This window comes from Argiope bruennichi, chromosome X2 (assembly GCF_947563725.1).
Source record: "Argiope bruennichi chromosome X2, qqArgBrue1.1, whole genome shotgun sequence".
In the NCBI taxonomy this organism is placed as follows: domain Eukaryota; kingdom Metazoa; phylum Arthropoda; class Arachnida; order Araneae; family Araneidae; genus Argiope; species Argiope bruennichi.
In genome coordinates this window covers 42,942,272-42,954,558 of record NC_079163.1, presented here as the reverse complement: position 1 = coordinate 42,954,558, position 12,287 = coordinate 42,942,272, and the positions used below count along the sequence as shown (strand labels likewise).

At 28.7% G+C, this 12,287-nt stretch overlaps 1 protein-coding gene across 3 annotated transcripts in view; it reads left to right on the top strand.

Annotated features, from left to right (window-relative positions):
- Positions 1-218: 218 nt before the first annotated feature.
- The window catches only part of LOC129960859 (uncharacterized), a 54,500-nt gene continuing 42,431 nt past the window's right edge, over positions 219-12,287 (top strand). For 2 of the 3 annotated variants that reach the window (XM_056074563.1, XM_056074564.1), the window contains exon 1: positions 11,150-11,547. The gene's annotated coding sequence lies outside the window, so the exon portion shown is untranslated. Of the gene's footprint in view, positions 359-11,149; positions 11,548-12,287 lie in introns of those variants that run through there. The other variant, XM_056074562.1, reaches the window with a different exon arrangement.

Below are 12,287 nucleotides of genomic sequence, written 5' to 3'. Positions count from 1 at the left end.
TATATTCCCTATCAATATCTCATGTTATATAAGATGAGGGATAAGGTAAATGATACAATAACCGACCATTAATTGGGTATTTTCGTTGTTCCTACTGCAACTGAAATAAATTTATTATCTCTTTTAATTCAAAACAGCGTTTGAAGGCGAAAAATCTGTCTCAGATCGACGTAATGCGCAGAAAAACTTCTGCGCATCGAGTTTGTGCAGAAAGAGAGAGACGATTTGTGCAATACCCTCCTTTGTGTTGTATGTTTTATGCTAGTGGCATCTGACGGAAAGGAAGGAATTTTGTTCTCTTTGCCGGTTAAGTGTAGCGTCGGCGAGTGTGAGAATATTGCTATTTGTGATATCAATGGTATGTGATTATTGATTTGACTCCCGATAGTTTCATTGTTCAATATTTAGCTGTAATTTTGAGTTAAAAGTTGTAATTTTAATGAAAGGAAGCAGTTTTTGAGTAATAATATGATCTTATGTTAGTAAAACTGAAAAAAGCGTTATAGATTTTTCATTAATCTGTTCGAAATTATGTTTGTTATAAACTCGCCGAATGTTAAGTAAAGAAGGAAAATATGAAGTATGAAAATTTTTTTATTTCATATTGTGTTTGAATTATGAATTTGAATGTTTGAATTAAGAAAATTAGGCCCTACAGGAGAATCTTCATACATTTTTCATAAACTACTGGATTTAACTATCGGGCCATTTAATTTGTAATGAGTGGTAATGTTTCTGCTGTTTGCTTAAATAATTTCAACTAAATAAAAAAATTTGTTGAGTTTGTTTTTAAAACGATTAATAACTACGAGATTATAAGTAATAGAAACTAAAGATATAATTGTGTATAATTAATTTTGTTTGAATGTTTAGGTTATGCCTTAAACATAATCTAAATCTGATCAGATATTGCGAGAGTCCAACTCGGAGTTAAAATTCGCTGATGAATTGTACAATCTGTTTATTTCTATGTCATCTTAACTTGATCATTGTACACATTCTTGTACTTTGTTTTTATTTCTTGCGTTATTCATGTTTTGATTTTGTGAACCGGCACAAATAAGAACCCGTTAAGGAGCATACTCCGGATACCGATCCTTCATCCTTCCTTTGTTTTTATGTGTGGTATGCCTTCCTTCAATAAACCTAGTTTTTGTTTCTTTCACTTTGTGTCTTCTTCATACAGTTGAAGTCTCCCGCTTTTATGATAGACAAATGGCTTAGCTAATCTTTTAGTTGTCAATCTCTTTCTCTCTCTTCCTCGTGTAACCAAATGAGTGTTAAAAATTCTTTCAGTTGCAACAGGTGCACTTCAAGAGCACAAAGCGCCATCAGTTATAATGCTAGTGTTATGCATGAAAATCGCGGAACTAAAGAGGCCGTTTCTTTAAATGACATATTTCAGTAAAAGTAGCATTTTATTCTGATATAATTTTTTGGGAAGTAATTAGCAGTAACATTATAATATAAATATATTTTTTGGCTGTAGAATTATAAAAATTTTTTAACAAATTTCTTACTACATTTTGAACACAATTCTATTTTAAAAGCTTGTATCTGTGATCATTATCACATTGAACTTGGAAAATATTAATGGATTAATTTTGATGAACATCTGTTTTAATTTTCAGATTGAATGTCAGAAATATTGTGTAATCTAAATAAATATTCTGCTTTAGAAGATTTTAGAATTGCATCATGCTGTTGGGATATAATATTCTTTATTAGTAGATTATAGATAATTCTTCATAATTTTTGTAAACAGCCATACTATTGTGTGTTGAAATTTACTGTGCAAATACTTATAATGTTAAAAAAAAAGTATTGTATTTAAAATTATATGTCTAAAACATTTAAACATTTTCTTTATTGCAAAATGATAAATGTTTTTCTCTTGTTAAATTAAAAGTGAATTAGAGAGTTGAAAGTAATAAAAAAAACATGTTTTCTCCCATCTTCATAAAATAGGGCAATATTTATACAGTTTCCTTTTGAAATGATTAAAATCATTTCTGTTAATAACAAACACACAAGACGCTGTTCAGTTAGGCATTAAAATTTTATTATAATTGTGAAGATGAATTAACCTTTGAGATGGTACTGAATTTTATGCATGTTTTTTTTTTTTTTTTTTCCTTTACAACATTTAATTCATTATTTCTAATAATGTGGATACTTCCAAAATAGAGGGGGATCACCAAAAGGCTATCACCAAGTAATAAGTTTAGTTAGCCACTTGTTTCATCTGTGGGCGTGTTGTGACTTGTTGATCTCTTAGATTTTAAATGTTTCTTATGTATCTGCTTCAGCAAATAGTTGTTTGTTGTTATTATATGTAATGCTTTTGTGCTTTTGCTTTAATATAAAGTTCCATTTAGTAATATTAAAAATATTAATAAAATTGAGTAATAAAAGTTAAGTAATATAAAAACCTTGAATTAAAAAAAATCATTTACTTTTAATTTTCATTTACTTAACAGTTCAAAGTAATGAGAAAATTAGTAATTTAATTTACTCCTATAGTAATAATTTCTTATTTTAAAAATATTTGTTGCAAATCATTTTTTTTATAAACAAGGTAACAGTTCTGTTTAAAAAATGTTTACTTTCACACAGGTTTTACAATGTTCTTTGTTCTATGATGTTTGCTTTGTTTTATAATGTTCTAAAGCATAATTGAAGGTTTTAATATTTTTAAATGTCTGCAAAATCTATTACATTTTTTTTTTTTACTTAATGTAGTTAGAAATTTTTGTAATATAAATATATAATAGTGTTTCTCACTATATTGCTAATGTTTAGAATGCATATTGGAAAATTTAATTTTTCCTGGAAATTTCGATTATTTATTACACATGTCGTATTTTTGAAAAATGTTTTTTTTTATATATATATAATTGGTCACTGAAATATAATAAGCATATATATATATCCCTAAATTTTCTAAAATGTTAATTTTTAAATTTAAAATTGTAATGTAAAAAAGTAAAATTAGATATGATTTATTTAGAATTTGATATGCAGTATTAATTATCATTTATGTTAATTCATGTTTATAAGTTGGCATAATCAATAATTTATTTATAACTTATTGCTGAAAAGTAGTAGTTGCAATAATATTGTGCTGAGAAATAATTCTTCTGTCTTTGAAAGATTTTTAATTTTTCCTGAAAATCTCTTTATGAAATTCTTGACATAAGTGTCTTCAATATTAATGATTAGTATTATTGATGTGGATAATTGATATCACAAAAATAAGGAATGGGTAAAGAAAATATTCGATTCGGCCCGGTATAACTTATGAATGAAATTATGTTTACTCATTCCATTCATCCTGGACTGCTTCTTTTGAGAAAAATGTTACCAAAGCATGGCTCATTATTGCTAACACAGTTTTTAACATCTGCTGGTTGAAATCTCCTGATACTATGGGATATAATTCAATAGGGAAAGGATTTTATGGGGCAATTAGAGTACTGCTGAAAAGCTTACTTGGGGGAGTGAAATCTTGATTCATTATCTGTATTATAGTTGTATTGGCCTGTAAGCAAAGAGATTAAATATCATCTTAACATTTCTTTCTTTAATCATATCTAAGATTATACATGTGGGAATATAAGAAATTTCGTAATGAATTTAAATTTGAGAAAAACATTTAATTTAAATATCTATAAACAGATATCATATAGTTTTCCCAAAATCCATTGTAATGTGAAAACTCGTTAGAAATCCAGACAACTTTTTGATGATTACAGTATCTTCTCTTTGTATACAAGAAAGTAAAAAGTACCTTTAAATTACAATTAATATGAAATTACAAAATGGACATAGCCACAAATAGGCAAACTTTTTATGTTTTATTGGAGAAATATGATATACTAATTTAGTGCAATAGTAGGTCCTAATGATACAAATGCAACTGAAATAGCCTTTTTGAATGCATTTTACAAAGCTTTTTTACAGTGCAATGAAAATCTTATTTTCTTGATGCAGAATATAAAGATTGCTATATCAAAAAAAAAATTATTTTATATTTAAAAATAATTTTTCACTATTACATTTTGAAGAGACATTTTAATTTCCATTTTAAATGTTATTATTCTAATATTATTATTCTATTGTTGCCATACATTCCACATAATATTATAAATACAAAGCTTATGAATGATTTGTAGTGGTTACACTACTTTCCTTTCAAGTAACATACTGTTCATTTCAATATTAAAAGCTTTTCACTTTCCGGGCAATTTTTCTCGCTAAGGGGTGAGATGTAGAAAAATGAGAGAAATTCTGGTGTTCTTCATTCTTTGATTTTGATTTTCTTCATCCTTTATTCTTGATATTTTTTCGTTCTGTTTTATTCCATGTGTATGCAAGTGTTATGTCATTTCTGTTCATACTATTTTATTATAACTTGAAATTGCATATTGATTGTGTATACGGCTGGTTCAAATGACAAACTCTCAGAGCTGGAATAAAAAATATTTTATAGTAAATCATTAAATGTGACTGAGACTATCTACCATTATTAATATCAAAATGTTATAAAAAAATTCAGTAACAAATAAAAAAGAGAATTATCAAATTTTAAGAACACATAATTCACCAATTTAATATTTAGACATCTCATAGTAAATAAAATTGTTCTAAAGTGTATTTTATTGTGAATTAGTATCTTTTTCTGACAATATTGCGAGTAACCTGCAATTTTTACGCCTTCTAATTCTATTTATAATCCGAGTTCACTTTATTGTTAAATGTAAACATCTCTTACTTTCATGTTTCTTCTCTCCAATATTTTGACTAATAAACACATCCTGGTACATGTGCAAAAGCACGGAGGGTTTTAGAATCCTAAAATGAACTGTAGTTGCGATACAAGGAAGAAAAATTTTAGTTTTATTAACTAATATTTGAGATAACCACCTTTAAGATATGAGTAAATTTGAGTTTATTTTTGAAATAGTAAAAATATAAAATAAAAAAAACTTTTATATTTTTTGCTTAAATTTTAAAATTGCAGTGAAAGTGTTAGCATTATCTTCTGATGCTGGTTGTTTTTTGAACTAATATAATTTATAGTTGATTATGGGTTTTTTTTCCATAACTTACAAAGTTATTTGAAAAGAAATTAATTTTTTAATGCATTTTTATCAAAGATATCTCCATTTCACTGATTATATAATTGTTCAACATTTGTAATATTGTTCTTGTATAAATATTCATTCTAATCAATACCTCATAAATCAGAACTTCCAGTTCTTGCATCAATTTTTTTTAAATGTTGACATTTTGAATGCGCAATGATGCTTGATTTTACCTCTAAACAAGGCTAGGAACATTTTTAGAATTTTCCTTATCATATTGGAATATTTTGATCAATGTATAAAAAGTTATTTTTCTGTGTTAGTTTTTTTTTTTTTTTTTTTTCAAAGATTGCTTCTACAATCAATTGATTAGCTTTCATTAGTTAATCCTGTGTTTGCTATTTAAAAACAATATTAATTAAAATAAAAATATGAATTGTATTTTCTTAAAACACTTTTAATACAGAATGACATATTGATTTTTTTTTAAGTGTGTCACCTAATATTTGTTTGATTTGATGGAAACATAAGATTTTTTGCCCCTTCCCCCTTCTAAAATGTTTTGGTTATGCTATAATTTTACATCAGCATTTTTAAAACTGATGCATGCATCCAATATGGCAGTTTTTTAATTTTAAATGTTAAAAAGGTCACAAATTAGTTTTTTTTTTTTGTAATGTCAATTTGCATTAATTTTATATATATATATATAATATATAACTTGTTTTAAAATTAAAGGCATTAAATACTGAAGTATTAAGAATTTGTAATACTGAATTATTGAATTTTTTTTAAAAAATTACTTTTGAAATTTTAAAAAGATCAATAAACAATTATTTGCTATAAACTAGCAGACATCCTGTGCTTAAAAAAATAATGGGTCTGTTTATGTGCAAAAGTTTTAATTTTATTTTAATTCTTTAGGCTTCTGTGCTTAAAAATGCTTCATTTTTACAAAAATTTCTCGTTTCCACAACCTAATAATATAAAAAGATAAACATTTTTGTTAAGTTTCATTTTTTGGGAATTTTGGAAATACTGTTACATTAATAAATTCCTACAGGACTTATGCTTTTAGTGGTATTGTTAAAACATAACGCTAAGGTCATTAATAACATTATTGGTAGCATTAATTTCTGGCAAATGCACTAGTGTTCTTCCATGGAAGTTATGACTACATAGCATTAAATATAAGTTTTAACTCTCATATTTAACTTGCATTCTTGAATCAAGTTTCGCAGATATTATAGGCATTTTTAAATTAAGTAGGAATGTAAAGTATGAAAGAGTAATTACTTTTCATAGAATTCAGTTAAGTACTGAACAGTTTGACAATCTTTTGTATGACTTATTTTTAATTAAATTTTTCAATACTTAGATTAACTGATTTGGAGAAACCAACATTTGATTCTTTTTGAGTATATGCAATCTCTATGGGACATATTAAGACATTTTTGTGACCTTTAATTGAAAAATCATGTCTGCCTAAAAGGCTGTTGTGTATTTCATCTAATTTCTGAAAATTCATGCTGCTTCTGCACTTCTGTAGAGGTTAGGAAAATTTTCACATATTATAAAGACTAATCCTTAAAAATAGAGATTTTCGAAGTCTCTATTTTTAAGGATTAGTCTTTAATAGTTGATTACTATTCATGCATTATATATTTTATTTTCATTGTGAACATTTGAAATTAACAGGACCATTACATTGGTGAATATAGTTGTTTTGCTTATATTAGAAAATGTTTAATATTCTATTAAAAGTAAATATATATATTGTTAATTTTGTCCTATACTTATAGCTGTTTTTCTGACATCTATATATTTTCCAGCTAAATTATAGATTGATATTATTATAGAAGTTTCTCTGCCAGCGTTTTATTAGAAATTTTAAATTCAATAGAAATATAATTTATTGAAATTTAGATTTTTTATCATAGCTAATTATTTAAGTGTAATTTTTTTTGCCTTAAAAATTAACACATTTCAATGAATCTTTTGTCTTCCATATTTTTTCTTGTGTCATCTTGCATATTCTTTTTATTAAAATAAATGGAATTTTCTGTGCTGATTATCTTCTTTTCCAATATATTCCTTCCATATTTTGGTTGATTTTTGTTTGCATGAAGATTAATAAAAATGAAATTAGCTATTTTTTTGGAAACTTTCTCAAAATCATATCCTTTATTTTGCTAAGCATTTAGATATTTCTTTGATTGCATTTCTGAATTCTTCTTTCCCTCAGGGGCACATATTCTTTTGATGTGATGGGCTTCACGACCCCAAGGTACCCCGGTGTCTGCCCTAATTTCAATTTACCTTTACCTCAGTCTTCTGCTTTTCGACTTTTGTTTTTTCTTCCTTTGAGGTTAGACGAAGGATGAGAACCCTTTGCTGCTCTGTTTGCTTCCTGCTTCTCATGGACAGCGAATACTCCCTCATGGTGGCCGTGTCTGGCGACCTGTAAGACGGATTGTACATTTCGGTCCCCTGTCTGTTAATGGACCAGTATCACTGCTAATAGGCTGGTCTGCTCAAGGGATTAAAAGAAGGGATTTCTTCTTGGGTTTGGTGTTAAGGGTGGTCGCTGTCTGAAGGGAATGACTCCTAGCATATAGGTTTTGACTAGCATTATGGCAAGTACTGAAGCTATCAATTTTTAGAGCCAGTAACTACCGTCCGTTGTTGAGCTCCATGGTGGGTGTTGCCGTCGGCCCCCAAATATTCACAATATTGTATGCGTCTTTTTACTAATCAACAAATATATATATATATATTTTTATTACTAGTTCGAAAGTAAAAAAAGGAAACGAGTTGAAATTTTAGATCAACTTTAATACATAAGACATTTATAGCAATAATTGGAAAAGTAAAATCAGTTATAAAAATAATAATCTACTGATTAGGATAATGATTTCTAAACAAGCTGGAAATTTAATAAAACTAGAGATATTAGAAAATATCCAAGTTAAAGCCGGTCCACATCATACACTCAACCATTCAAAAAATGTATCTGAAAGCCAATTCTAGAGATCTTGAAGATCTCCTGGACTGTTAATCAAAATATTATAGCAGTGAAAATATTCTTAATTAAACGAAATGTGCAAATGTTTCCAACTAAACATTTAATCTTACTTTCGCAGGGTTGTCACGCTACCGGAAAAACACAGGAAATTTAAAAATCGACAGAAAAAAAACCCCGCGAAAATGCAGTGAAGTTTGAAAATTTTCATAGAAACTGGGAAAATATAGGACATTTTAAATTTCTTTTTTTTTCCATCTAAAAAATGCTGATATCTATAAAGATTGCAAGAATAAAAGATCATAGTTATAACTTCCGAAAATAAAACAATACCACTCGCGATTGTGTAATGCGAAAATTCGCCTCTTCTCTACTCTCGTCCCTTTTTCTATGTTTAGATAGATCAGTTCAGTTTCGATTTGCGAGATGGTTGTTCTTTTGTCATTAGATTCCCGAACTGTAGCTAATGTTCTGGCTTCAAGGAATGCTTAAAAAAAAATGCTTTCTTGCATTAACGAGGAAGTAAAAAGGCATTTTTATTTTTTCATATACAAAATTTTGAGGAAATATTGCAATAGTAAAAAATAATAATAATAATAAATAAAGCGAATTCGAGTTTTTGATGAATCTCCACGTTTCAAACCTCCTTGAAATCGAAAAAAACATTTTTGGAAAATATCCGTCTGTGACAAAGACAACACAAAAAGAATTTGAGCTAGAAGGATAAAATTTTGTATACAATCTTCACCTCAAATCTGCAGATTTCTGTCAAATTTTTAGCAATATCCGTTTAAAGGAAGTTTGTTTGTTTGGCCGGCTGTTCGAATATAAGTTATCATGATAACTACAAAACGAAGAGTGCTAGTTAGATAAAATTCGGTACACAGATTTAATATCTATCAGATTTTGAGCCTAATCCAACAAGGAATTCACTGTACGTCGTTCTGTACTTTCAGAAACATGTAAACATGGTAACTCAAAAATGCAGTAACTTAAATGTATCAATTTGTGTATATAATTTTGTGACTACGAAGAGTGCTAGTTTTGAGTCACATTTTTGTTTTTATCAATTGAGAAGAATGCGTCTGAAACCCAAATTTGCTTTTCGGATACTTTCAGTCGCTATACTGCCAGAGATTAATCGCCAAAACACTTGCCAAGGATCACACATTAGTATCAGTAAAAATGTTTAAATCACGCCTAAGGTTAATATTTCGTAACTATTATACGCGAATGCCACGCAAGGCATTTTCTGGCATTATGTGAGAAAGTTTTGGGGAGACACTCCCGCTTATTTATTTTCGTTTTATTTCTAACTAAAGAGCTTTTTTTTTTTTTTTTTGACTTTATGAATTTGTTTCCATTATTTATGAACAATAGGGATTGTTAAAACTCTCATTTATTCGTAGAAAATATATAGCATTTCTTCTGTAAATTTTTGTTTATAAATTAAAAAGCTAGTTTTCATGAAATTGTAGGAACGTTAAATGTTCATAGAAAGTTTCTTTACTAAACTTTAGAAGTAAGAGGCGATGTGACAATTTCTTTTTAGTTTGATCATTTGTGAACACTGCTATTATTTACTATTACAAAATGATCTAAAAAACTCATTTAGAACATGGCATTGTTCTATAATCAATTTCTTGGCAATTTTGCCAGTCGTTATGATAGAAATAGGAATGCTTTAGTTCTTAGGTTTATAAGTTTGCAAATAAAATTAATGAATAAAATGAGTTAGTGCAGGAAAAAATTAAATTTTTCCATCCGAGCCATGTTGAATCTTATTTGTTATTGCTTACATAAAAACCAAATAAAAAATTTTGGGTCATGCTGTGCTTCTACATCACTATCGATAATTTCAGAAATTTTAAAGATTTTTATTTGTGATCACATAAAAAGTTGACTTATTTTTTTGGGATTGGAAGTTTTTTCATTTTTATGATCATTTCCATGTTTTTGTCAAATCTAAAATTTTACAATAGAAGACATTGTGCAAATACAGAAATAAATATTAAAATTTAAAGAATAAACATTTAAAATTAATCAAAAAATTTCAATAAAAACTATGCATTATTATAAAACAAAAAAAATCCTATGCTTAGAAAATACACAGTTTACATATGCACATTTATACAAAAGTGCTCAATTTTTTTGGATAAAGTGCTAAAAGTACTTAATTTTTGCAGCAGTTTCTCACTAAGCACTCTGTTGGAGGTTAAAGAATCCATGTACTGGCTAGGTATTTCTAAATTATTTTTATCAAAACCAATTACATTTATAAATCTTGAACCCGATAATTTTTTTTTTAAATATTAGAACGACATATTAAAGCAAAATGATTTTTACATTTACAAATATTATGCCGGCGTCCTGGCATAGGGGTAGCGCGTCTTCCCCGTGACCTGGGCGTCCTGGGTTCGAGTCCCGGTTCGGGCATGGTTGTTCTTCATCTGTTCTATCTGTGAGATGAGTGAATGTGCCCTCCTGTAAAAAGGGGTTGTCCAAGCGAATGTGATGTGTGAGTAGCTAAGACGTACTCTTGGCCCTAGTTGGCGCTACTAAAACAAGAGACGCTCCCTTGGCTTAAAATCACTGACTTCGTCAGCGAGCTTGTCTATGGCAAGTGCCATTATAAACAACAACAACAAATATTATTTTATTAAAGGCCAGACGTTAAATCATTCTATGATACCTTTCATATTTTTTTTAACGTTTTAAAACAATACCATTTGAAGAATTTATAAATGCACTGTTAGAAGAGTTAGAATCATTGTTCCTCACCTGATATACTACATCCACATCAGCTTTTTAGCACTGGTAGTCTCATTAATAGCTTTCAGTTGATCTTTACTTACTTCCGCTGAGGGAATAAATTCTGTTTCTTTTTTTTAATGTTGGGAGGTGGGATTAAGTGATTGCTCACTATTGCTGTAAAAGCGATTATATCATCTGCCATAAAATCGGTTAATTTCAACTTAAGATATAATCATCTTGAGCATAATATAATAAAAATAACATTATTCTCTCTATTCATTCCTTCTTCCTCCACTGCTTCTGCTTCACATAAATTTACTTTTCTACTTATATTCAATAAGAACATGTAGTTAAACCTGATTGGTCATGTCATAGTCAGTTCTTATTGACCATAGCATCACAGCTATGAAATTTACATAATACAAGGTGCGTCTAAAAAGTACGGGGAGTTGGAATATGAAACAAATCATGGGAACAAAATATCTTTATTCTCCTTCAAAGTAACATCCATTGACCACAATACACTTTGACATAGTTGATAAAGCTGTTAGAATGAGTCAACGAAGGCCTTTTTCAGAATAGAGTGAAGCTTAGATGTCCCACGTTGTTGGATGTCTGCAAAACGTGTGCCTTCAGGATCCCCTTGAGGCGAGGAAACAAAGAAGTCCGCAGGCGCCAGATCAGGTGAGTATGGTGGATGTGCGAGGACAGTTACACGGCGTTTGACCAAGAAATTGAGTACACGGATCGCGTACTGAACTTCTTGAGCGAGTCATGCAACAGACTGCACTTACCAGTTCTGTAGAACTGTGAGCTAACACATTGAATGCGTAGCAGTAACCTTTTCCCCACTTTTTAAGAAGATTTCATGTTAAACCATTGTTCCATTTCAATTTGATGCGAGTTTTCGCCCACATGTCTTTCGATTGCCCGTAGTAAAGTAATTTGCGTCAATTTCTGGTACTCCTTGATACAAGGCGTCTGTTCATAGGTCCCTCCTATAAATATTCATATGTTTAGAAAATAAATTCATTTGTTAAGAAATAGTAATGCTTTATAGCTTCCTCTTTTATTTTCTGTCCTATTATACAGATGTGACACATTTTTGCAGAAACTGATTCCAGCGTTTTCGACATTGAATTTTAACACTTGAAATTTAATTTATGTAGTAATTCTATTGTATTTTTAATATCTCGAGCATTTTTGTATAATTTTTTTCAAATTATTGTTCAATTAATGGTACTTATTTTTACTTCATATTGCTTGTTTGGCACAATTCATTTTATGAAGTTACACTTTTTTTATTCCAAGCTGTGTATGCCTCTATATATTTCCAGGTTAAATGGTGTCTTTTTTTTTTAAGAGACTACAGATTTGTGTATTTGTTTGCAATAATATTGTTTTTATTAACATACAAAAAAAAA